Raw genomic sequence first — 11,512 nt, forward strand, 5'->3', positions numbered from 1 at the left:
TTCTCGGAGGAAGTAATAGCCCTATGTCACGGAGCCCGAAGGCGGTCGACTGGATTATGTGAGTATGAATTACAGAGGTGCGAACCCTTGTCTCGGAGGAGGGGGCGGCTTATATAGAGTGTGCCAGGACCCCGACCAGCCCACGTTACAAAGGGTTCAATGTACATTAAGGCAGGGCATTACTGGTAGCGCTAGTAATAAAGTGTTATGATGACCATAAAAGCTACTTAATGTCCGACCGTTAGCGTGCGGAGTGACTTTAGGTCTCCTGGTCGTCGAGTGATTGCTTCTTGGTCGAGTGATTGCTTCTTGGTCGAGTGTCTTCGAGTCTGTCGAGTGGAACACCTCCAAGTCGATTGAAAGGTGATTTCTTCTAGAGATGTCCTTGGGTAGGGCAGTTAGGACAGGTCCATGACCCTACCCTAGGTACATAGCTTCATCAGGGGCACCGCACATGGCTAAGAGATCAATGATCAACTGTTGTCTCTTTGGGGTGCCCCCTGCCCCCGTATATAAAGGAGCAAGGGAGGGAGGCGGTCGGCCTAGGAGGAGGGCGCGCCAAGGGGGGAGTCCTACTCCCACCGGGAGTAGGACTCCTCCTTCCCTTGTTGGAGTAGGAGAGAAGGAAAGAGGGGGAGAGGAACAAGGAAAAGTGGGATGCACCCCTTGTCCAATTCGGACCAGAGGGGGGGCGCCTCCTTCCTTTTGGCCTCTCTCCTCTATTCCTGTATGGCCCAATAAGGCCCATATACTCCCCGGCGAATTCCCGTAACTCTCCGGTACTCCGAAAAATACCCGAATCACTCGGAACCTTTCCGATGTCCGAATATAGTCGTCCAATATATCGATCTTTACGTCTCGACCATTTCGAGACTCCTCGTCATGTCCCCGATCTCATCCGGGACTCTGAACTCCTTCGGTACATCAAAACTCATAAACTCATAATATAGCTGTCATCGAAACCTTAAGCGTGCGGACCCTACGGGTTCGAGAACTATGTAGACATGACCGAGACACGTCTCCGGTCAATAACCAATAGCGGAACCTGGATGCTCATATTGGCTCCCACATATTCTACGAAGATCTTTATCGGTCAGACCGCATAACAACATACGTTGTTCCCTTTGTCATCGGTATGTTACTTGCCCGAGATTCGATCGTCGGTATCTCAATACCTAGTTCAATCTCGTTACCGGCAAGTCTCTTTTACTCGTTTCGTAATACATCATCCCGCAACTAACTCATTAGTTGCAATGCTTGCAAGGCTTAAGTGATGTGCATTACTGACAGGGCCCAGAGATACCTCTCCGACAATCGGAGTGACAAATCGTAATCTCGAAATACGCCAACCCAACAAGTACCTTCGGAGACACCTGTAGAGCACCTTTATAATCACCCAGTTACGTTGTGACGTTTGGTAGCACACAAAGTGTTCCTCCGGTAAACGGGAGTTGCATAATCTCATAGTCATAGGAACATGTATAAGTTATGAAGAAAGCAATAGCAACAAACTAAACGATCAAGTGCTAAGCTAATGGAATGGGTCAAGTCAATCACATCATTCTCCTAATGATGTGATCCCGTTAATCAAATGACAACTCATATCTATGGCTAGGAAACATAACCATCGTCGATCAACGAGCTAGTCAAGTATAGGCATACTAGTGACACTCTGTTTGTCTATGTATTCACACATGTATTATGTTTTCGGTTAATACAATTCTAGCATGAATAATAAACATTTATCATGAAATAAGGACATAAATAATAACTTTATTATTGCCTCTAGGGCATATTTCCTTCACTAGGTTGGATTTATATGTGTGAAAAAATGCTACAACCACGTTAATTAATGCAAGCTGAATATTGCGAATATGCATGAAATATTGATAAAAGTGGGGTTTCATAAGCAGTCTTGGTCTGGTCGTTGGACACAAACGAAGTACACGAAGTTGCAGCGATGGATAACTTTTAACTAAATAAAATCCCAAGTCTAAACGATGCCTTAAGGGCTATATTTATAGGGGAAAAGAGATGGGATTTCGTCCACACTTGGCAAGGTGGGACTAAAATACCTCCTGGTTCGTTTCTCCTATAATATGGACTCTAAAAACAGCCTATGAAGTAGTATTTGAAAATTACATGGACATGGCCCAAAAAATAAGGTGGCGCAACACCAATAATAAGCTATGGGCGAAATTTATAAAATGCCATGTTGTATATTTCATCCATCTTCTTATATGACATCATGGTGGCTTCAAAGTGCGGAAATCTCCACTACAAACTATGTTCTTGTTCTCTTCGCGCGCGCCTTCATCTTCATGCTTGATAATGCTCCAATGTTGTTCCTTCTTGTCCAAGCTAGGCCCTTCAACTATAAGCAACAAAAATGTATCGAAGTTAGGCAGCATCATATTCTCATGAACTTCAGAAACATTATCAAGAAACGAAAGTACCTGATAATATAACTACCGTGCGCAATCTATACTAATTGATCCAATAGGTACAATAGTAGGGGCTATGGGTGTAACTATGGCCTCCATGTCCTCATCAAGCAAGCCTCATAAACTTGGACTCGAAGCTCGCCCACGCTGGCGTTCCCCTGGGATAATGAGTGACATCTCTCCGGAGAATCAGACCACGCGCCAGCGTCGTCACCCAGGTTTCATGGCCCGTCCTCATTCGGACCCCTGGTCCATCCCTCCCGAGAGACACACGAATGCCACCAAGTTTTGCCCAGCAATCAAACATGATCCGATCACTCGGAAAAACCTTTAGTCCAGAATCCGCAATGGTTTCGCCTAAGTCACGATAGGTAACCACTTGGCAACGGATCCCGGGTGCTCCCGAAGCACTCAGACCAAGCCAATGATTCAACCCATTCGTCCTACCAAACCTCAGCCGACTCGGGGGCTAATGATGGGGTCACCTACTACTGGTAGGGTCAAGGACCTGACATCTAAGGCCCACCTAGGGTCTCACACCATCATTGGAAGGTCCTTGGACCACAAGCGCATTCGGATGCGCATCCCTAGAAATCCACTCAGATATTCCATCAGCACTCGAACGTCTTCCCACCAGTCGGCCTCGCCAGCATCACTCGGATAGCGGAGGCGTGGAGGCGACGTGGGAACCGCTAAGGTCAGGTGCCTTAATCCCAGATTTCAAGTATAGTTATAGCTGTCGCTACCGGTAACTGTTGTAGTTATGCTCATTTAACCCCTTGTAACATGACATTAATGGGTTGAGGCGCACTCTATATAAGCCTCCCCTCAACTCCATGGTAAGGGTTCAACACCCATTGTAGTCATACACCCCAAGAGAAAACACAAGCCTCCGAGCACGAGACGTAGGGCTGTTATTTCTCCGAGAGGGGCCCGGACTCGCTAAATCTGAGTGAGACACTTGCGCCGTAGGTAGGTTCCGCCCTTAGTTCGTACTCCTAGTACTCATTATCAGGTTCATTACCTCGACAATAGCCGCAACCATCCTTCTCCGATCCCTTTCTCCTCTCTGCAGCACGCCATGGCCTCCTCGCACTCCAAAGTCCTCGGGGTCACCCTCTCCTCGGAGCAGAAGAAGGAGATGGCCGCCATTACTGCAGGCTAGCAGGCCGGCTAACAAACAGCGGCCGATGACGCCCCAATGGAGGATGAGGCAGCGCCACCCTCCTCGCTGGTGCGTGCGGGCCTCACCGATGGTGAGGCCCGTGTGCACTACACAGACATGCCGCGGGAGGAGGAGGAGGCCAAGTTCCGGCAGGCGCTGGTCGACAAGGCCTACAACCTCCGCCTCCTCGAGGAGCACCATGAGGCGGAGGAGTTGCTCGTCGCCAGCACATCCATCGTGTTGTACATGGAGGTGCCTGAGTAAGAGGTGTTGCTCGAGTCCTACCACTCCGCCCGCGAGATCGACGGCGACCGTTGGTGGTTCCGCCAACACCAGGCAGAGTTAGAAGCCGCCTACAAGGAGTCCGACGAGGCGGCGGATGAGGTGTAGGGCAAGAGCAACGAGAAGGAGGATATCACCAGCTCCGCCCCGGCCGCGCCCTGCCACCACGGCCACGAAGCCGAAATGTTCACCGGCGCCGCCGGTAGCGAGGAAGAGTAGTGCATGGTAGGACACGACCGCTTGGGTACCAAGAAGGCCACTGCTCCTCCCCTCCCATTGGAGGCAAGCTTCTGGGCTGAACATCGTCGGTCGATTAGCTACTTGTTGGCGACGTGAAGGTGGACAGTTTCACTTCCGGGGTCTCCGGAGGCGAAGCTGGAGAGCGTCGAGATGAAATTGGAGAAGGCGAAGCTTCAATTCTCGGGGCTCATGGCCGGACATGGGGAACAGGCGCCGACAATCATTTAGTTTAGGTTTAGAGTAGGGTTTACTATGGTTTATATGAAAAATGTAATGAATTCATCCCGTTTATATGAAAAATGTTCAAAATGTAATGAATACCGTCCGATTTATATGAAATCCACCGTGTTTGCATGAATTTCGTCATGTTAGTTCAAACAGTGATGGAAATGTATACAGGCAACGTTGGGTAGCCGCCTTGAGCATCAGCGTCCGTGGCCTGGTCCCTCCTTGTCAGTGGATGGATGTCGGAGCAAATTTACGAGGAGAGCGTTGGAGATGCCCTTAGTTGGATTTGGGGTCGGCGCTGCAAAGCAACGGCGCGACGCTATTCCTGGTGCTCCCCAGTCCACCAGGGTTCAAGTCCTAATGCTCGCATTATTCCTGAATTTATTTCAGGATTTCTGACGATGCATTTTCAGTGGGAGAAGACTATCCCGTCGATGATGAGGCGCCTACGGTAACTTCGTAAAACTAAAGATGATATGCCGTCCCAGTCTCTCAAAGGTGCTCATAGGGGTAGGATGTGCATGTGTACATTCATAGAGGTGAGTGTATGTGTATATGTACTAAAGGCTAGGGCGCCACCTGGTGGTGCCTCCTGAGGCGGGCATGTCCGCACTCATCTTGTCTTCGCACATTAAATTCCCATACTCGGTCCTCGCTCTCACTCATATACATTAATATAGACGTATGCTATAGCATTTAAGATCTCTTCCTGTTGTGGATGTAACCATATAAAATATATTCATTACAACAATTCCTTGATGGGTTTGCCAACTGAAGAGGGGAGCGGGAAAATAGCTTAATTTAATATTAACTATTTGTTGGTTTGAAGCCAAACTTTAACCATACAAATGAAGAAAAAAGATGAGAAACATAAGACATTCCAGATTTTATTAGTGAGCATTTTCTGGACATAAAAGCTCAGTCGCTCACATTGATAGCCATCATCTTATCTAGAACAGTCTACAAAAGCATATATTAAGATGCAGTTAGAAGAAAACAATCATAAGTATGTCCAAACCCAAAAAATCAATGGAATATCTTTTAACGAAACTATATCAAGACTATGCCCAATCTCACCTTTTATGGCATTTTATCTAGATTCTTATGGAGGCACTCGGTGTGTAGTACAACCTAATCAACTTTGCCTAACATAAGCCTTGTTTCTTTCTACAACTTGTCGCTGGCCACCAGGTTCATAAAGGAAAATAATAGAAGAAAAGAAATCAGCAGTCAACTCAACACAGCTTATGAACTGCAACTAATAGGTGTAATCGCAACAAGAATTAAAATGTGATTTATAGTTTTATCAATGTTTTGTGACCGAAAATAACTTTGAGCATTGATTTTACCAACAACATGTGAGTTATACGCCACAAAGAGTATGCCATTGGATGCATATTTCAATGAACTTTCCAATGATATATTTTTGATGACGTATAACTCATATATTGTTGACCAATAAGTCAAAGTTTCACACAAAAGACACATCAATACAATGTATGCAATCTTCTCAAAATGTACAGACCAGGAAAGACAGAATGGAGTAACAGATATCCACCGCCCGTTCTTCAACTGGAAAGAAAAAATTATGAGACAAACCACCAACGAGTGCACGCACCTGAGTCCATTGACACAACCTCGCTCTTCTTGGTGGCGGCCTCCTTATAGAATGAGGTGTCTATAATTCTGAAGACAACACTAAAATACATAGAATGAGGTGTCAATAATCGGCGAACTGACACACACACCTCCAAAATGGTATACTCGTCTAAAAGTATGAACTTTCAACTTGTAGAGTTCGTAAAATGTTTCAGCTAGATTTACCTGAATGGGTGAAACATGATTCTTAAACAGGGGCGAAGGGAGATCAATCAGGAGGATACAGGGTTTGAACTGTATCTTGCTGAGTAGTAGTGTCCACTGTATTCGTCCTCCTGATCCTCTTATTGGTCCAGATCCCGTTGGCAGCGTGAAAGATGCTTTTCATTCTCTACAATGAAAAGGGGAGCAAGGAAATAATAAACTTAAAATAAGCTAGCAGAAGAAGTTTCTGACTTGCATCTAAATGCCTCCCATCCTCCATTCACATGTCTTGTTAAATGTGAATTACTAAAAATCAGAGAATTTTGCCTTGGAACTAAAAGAATAAACAAAATAGGTCTCAATGGAAACAAAAGGACATAGTAATATATATGTGAGTAATGAGGATTCTCGTTTTTATTATTGCGATATCTCTATGCCAACATCCCTACTAAAGAATAACATATAGGACATTTAGTAGCAGTGCAAAAGTCTGCAACACCAACAATGCATGAAGTGCCTAAACCATAGTTCAAAAAAGTGCTAGGCGTTAATTGTGCGTTTTGTAACCTATGCGTAGTTATGCACAGATTAAGCGTAGTTATGTGCAATGCGTTTTGTCAACGCCTAGAGCCTAGGCGCGCCTAAGCGAGCGCTTAGGCGCGCCTTTTTTAACTATGGACTAAACCATCCCCCGCCCCAACAAAAAAAGTTTATCAAGTATTTATGCTTTATCTCTCCACTTCCATTTGCTAATTATAATATAGCCAACAGAAAGTCCAGGATCAGTTTAGCAGCAAGCACAACCCCACAAATTTGAACCCTAACTTGGGTTTCAACACTTTTGGCATGCTTGTCTAAATAAATTGGAATTACATAGGACCAGAAGTATGCAGATTCTTCAGAACTAAAACTGATCCACATTCCCATGTCTAGGAATGCAACAATTCAGTTTAGACATCCAATCGCAGTTAGGTTCAGGTTCATGCTATTTTACATGGCCAGCAATAGCAAATGGAAGGCCTTCGCCTTAGGGAACTACTTGTACGTATGTATGTCCTCTGACTAAACTGAATAAAATCACCACGTCGCTATAATATGGTGTCCCATTCTCATCCTTGTATGACCTTTCTCCTCCAAAAATCAAATATTTCTGAACCAAAACAGAAAGAAATTCGTTTCATTTACTTTTAGCAACATGTAACAAAAATAAATTGATAACATAAAGCCTACTAAATTTTACTTTGGTGGAATCTGCACTTTCATCTATCCAAAAGGGAACAATTTTGCACAATAAAGCACACATGCGGCAAGGACTAATACACATGAAGTGAGATCTCCCCCCCCCCCCCCTAAAAAAAGTGAAATTAACCTATCATACATGCCTGTCCCTTAGTAGAAGTATCTACTAATGCCGAACAGTACCGTTCTTGGAAAAATGAAGGGAAAAGGGAACAAATTTAGAACTGAAACATATTTGAAACATATTGATAAGAAATAATTTTTGAATTTTTTTATGACCTGATGCATGGTCATGGGCTTGTTGGTGGATGGATGACGGCGCAAGGGAAGCTGCTCGCTGTATAAAACACACAATAAGCAAAATCAACCTACACATACTTATACAATAGCAGGGGTAAATCAAAAGGCACAAATTTAAAGGAAAGCTCACAGTGATGTTAAATAATCAGTCAAAATTCTATTTTTCTACTATGACATTGTGTACTTGCACATTACTCTGTTATGATAGTGTGCATTTTCAGGCCTACAGGAATTTGCAATAAGATTCCTTTGACAAATCATCAACCTGTCAATTGATATATAAAACTACGAATATCAGATACTGTGATGACTATTAGTTAGCAAACATTTTTAATATTCACGGGATACTGGAAGAAGAAAATGCTGACGTGTATAACATTAACAAGTTTGTAGCTGCTCCATGCCTTGTGTGAGTATTTTCTCTGTTCCTAATACCCCTATGGTGAACAACGCCTTGTCCTTGTTGAGCCCAACTGCCAATGACTCAATGTTGTACTACCCCGGCAATCCGATTGATCATCCCACTCTCATCCACAACAAAGGATGATATCCTGTGGCGCTTGACTACCCTATACGTACACGTTATTAAAGGGGAAAAGGAATCACAATAGATCAATGCTGAAGTGCATCCCATTTGTTCCAATCTTCACCCTGTTCAGCTGATTGCCTGATTTTGAACACCCACAGCTCTTGATCGGCCGAGACAGACATCAAAAACTTCTCGCTAGAATCAACATCCATCGACCATATCTTGATGTGATGGACACCTTACAATTTGAAGGCAGTGTTGTGTGTCGAGGTCCCAAACCCAGATAACCTTGTCCTTGGAGCAGGTCACTAGCTTCTTACCCGAACCCAGGAACACAAAATCAATTACCTGCAGCAAGCAATCCCCAAATTAGAGTTATTGGGCCACAGCAATGAATGGGGTCATAAAGAGGCATGAAACCATATCCAAACCTGATCACGGTGGCCACGGGGTCGGAAGAGGCCAGCATGTGCAATGACGTCCAAGAGGTCCTTTTTGTCGGAGGTGAGGATGGCACCGGAGGGAGCGAAGCGTAGGGCGGAAGCAGCAGAGCGGTGGCGGTGGAGTGTCACCTCGCAGGACACGAGGCAGACCCTTGGTTTCGCCGAGATGGACACGGACAAACGAGGCGGTGGCTGGTGGTGATGGCGGGATCCAGTCCGGACAACCGCCTAGCCGCCATGCCAACTTCGCTCTGCTCTGCCCGTGACGGCCGCCGTGTCTGCTCCCATGACACGCCGATCTGCCGTTGGCCGCTGCTGCTCCTCCACTGCCGGTCTAACAGATAAATTAGTGAGTTTATAATAGAACATATTGGTAGAAGTTTATACAAAAATTTAATCAACAACCATGTACATGGCAGACCCTATCACCATATCAACAAATTCAATTCTGTGTAAATCAATAACAAAGTTGACCTAACCAACCTTTATACGCATGCTCTGTTTACTCTCTGCAATGTATTTCAACTACTCCCTCCGTCCCAAAATAAGTGTCGTGGCTTTAGTTTAAATTTTAATAAATTTGAACTAAAGACACGACACTTATTTAGGACGGAGGGAGCATTACTTAAGGTAACCAGTACCCAAGCAAGATCTAAATCAACATAGCAGAAGCCATGCTAGTTGCCACATTACCAATTTTAGAAAAATAAAACAATCACATCCTCTCTGCTTTCCTAATAGAAGTAGGCACATCACGCACTAACTTCGATGGCGTATGGGTATTCGACCGTTGAAACAAAACATAAGATGACACACACACGAGCAATCTTGACCAAGTTGATGGTTATATAATCTTAGCTAAGGTAAAATCAGGGCTGTAGAAAAATCATATGATCTTACTTCGATGGGTGATTGACAAATAGTAGACATTGACATCCACACACCCGAAAGTGCAAGGCATTATAAGAAGGCACGACTGCACTTAATTACAGGCATAACACGAGACACAAAATGATACTACAAATAGGGGATATGCAAATGTCAATGATCTGAACATAAGCTCTAAATAAATAAAGGAACATTAATTCTTGTTTTGCCTCCAGCTCCTTAGACCAATACTCAGTTTTATGTGAGTACAATTTGTTAACACGTGAGAATCATTTGACCAAAATGTTGACTACATAAATAAAATTAAACAAGAGCAGTGAGTTTTCCATGATGGCATCAGTAGTGCACACTCGATGTTCTTGTTTTCTTTAAATTCTGGTTGTTGGCGAACTGGAGGTGAGCATGCTCGGATGTTGCTGAACTTTCATCAAACACCTTCTAGGCATAGACAAAAAAGAATTTGTGCAAAAAAATAGAGGAGCTGAAGAGAGAGGGTAGGAGGTAAGGGGGGGGGGGGGGGGGAGAGATTAGACTGTACGGCAGGTAGGGTGCGGCACCGCACCTTGGGGTCCGCAGCTGCCCTCTGTGTGTGTGTGTGTGAGAGAGAGAGAGAGAGAGAGAGAGATCATGGATTGGATCCGGGACTCACCGACGACGGCGCCGGCGCGGTGGACCATCGCTGCGGCTTGAGCTCCTCCCGGGGTCGCCGCTGCACGCGTGGAATAAGCCACCGCTCCCTTTGCTGCTAGGGCTCGGTGGTGGTGGCTAGCACCACATCGGCGGAGGGGAGATGAGGTAGGCCATTGCTGCGGAAGGAGTCGGGGTGAGGCAGAGGCGGCGGCGACGCGGAGGAGTGGTTGCGTGTGGAGCTGGAGAACATGGCCCGTGCGTTTGCTTTGTGAGGAAGGGAAAAGTAGAGGGTGGTGTTATCTAGCCCAGCCCCTACCCAATCGCTTCTCCAAGCATTTTTTGTTTCCTAGCGATCTGATGTGGCATAGCCCAACGAGCGCACCTTATTGTTTTGGATGGGCATTTGCGGGTGTATCGTGTTAAAAAAAAAATGACGCGGCGGGCGCGCCTAGCCCCCTCTAGTAAATGGTTTATTAGGATGTAATATTGTCAGAGTTGCTCTAAGTGCATCTCCAGCCGCGTCTCAGAAATGCCTCCTCAGGCGATTTTTCCGCGCCGGCGCCAAAAAAACGTGTGGCATTCCAGGAGCCCGATTTTCACCGGCCCGTGTCGAAAACAGCGCCGGCGGACCCAGGCCGAACCCGGCGCGCTGGGGGGCGTCCGGACGAACTGTTTTGGCGCGAAACAGTCGCGGGCCCGCCGCGTCAGCGACACGTCGCCTCGTCTTCCCCCAACGGCCTCGGTTCCCGCGGGGAATCAATGCCAAGGCCGTCGCCGGTCAGCCTTGCCATTGATTCCTCACAGGCGGCGCGTCACGGGACGGCGCGCCGACGCCTCCCCTCCCTCGGCTCGGCTATATAGCTGGTGGCCTGCACTCGCCTGTGCCCACACCAGCCCCCACCCCCCCCCCCCCCGCCGCCCAGCTCCTCCCTTTCCCTACCTTTCCCGAGCGCCGCCGCCCAGCCCCTTCCTCTATCTCTCTACCTCTCCCGAGCCCGTCGCCATGGCGGAACGCTTCCCCGGAGACGAGGCGGCGGCCAACGGCTTCGGCCGCCGTTCGCTCCGCGAAAAGGAGTCCTGGCTCCTGTTCCAGGCGAACATCCCGGCGCCGCCGGACATGCGTGCCGGGCCGACGGGGTGGAGGCTCAGCGCCGGGGGAGTGCCCATTCCCCCGTTGCCCGACGTCGTGGCGAAGCCGAAGTACTTCGCCGAGGAAGTCGAGGTCGTGCGCACCTCCCTCACCGACGCCCAACTCTCCCTCCCCCAGTACGCCGCCGACAACCACGCGGCTTGGGCGGCGTATTTCGAGCGCCGCCAGCAG

At 47.0% G+C, this 11,512-nt stretch overlaps 1 long non-coding RNA gene across 9 annotated transcripts; it reads right to left on the bottom strand.

Moving 5' to 3' along the window:
- Positions 1 to 1,884: 1,884 nt before the first annotated feature.
- Positions 1,885 to 10,478, bottom strand: LOC125512373 (uncharacterized). Of its 9 annotated transcripts, none has more exons than XR_015607925.1 (8): positions 10,211 to 10,478; positions 8,662 to 9,007; positions 8,106 to 8,578; positions 7,681 to 7,738; positions 6,184 to 6,349; positions 5,978 to 6,057; positions 5,437 to 5,539; positions 5,050 to 5,319 (listed from the first exon to the last, which is right to left on the bottom strand). It is a non-coding gene; the product is annotated as an uncharacterized LOC125512373 (long non-coding RNA). The 9 variants fall into 9 exon arrangements; XR_015607926.1 differs by having other exon boundaries at positions 8,469 to 8,578; positions 10,211 to 10,477; XR_007285337.2 differs by having other exon boundaries at positions 6,184 to 7,738; positions 8,469 to 8,578.
- Positions 10,479 to 11,512: the final 1,034 nt, after the last annotated feature.

Source organism: Triticum urartu, chromosome 6A (assembly GCF_056163025.1).
Source record: "Triticum urartu cultivar PI428250 chromosome 6A, HENAU_Tu73, whole genome shotgun sequence".
Classification (NCBI taxonomy): Eukaryota; Viridiplantae; Streptophyta; class Magnoliopsida; order Poales; family Poaceae; genus Triticum; species Triticum urartu.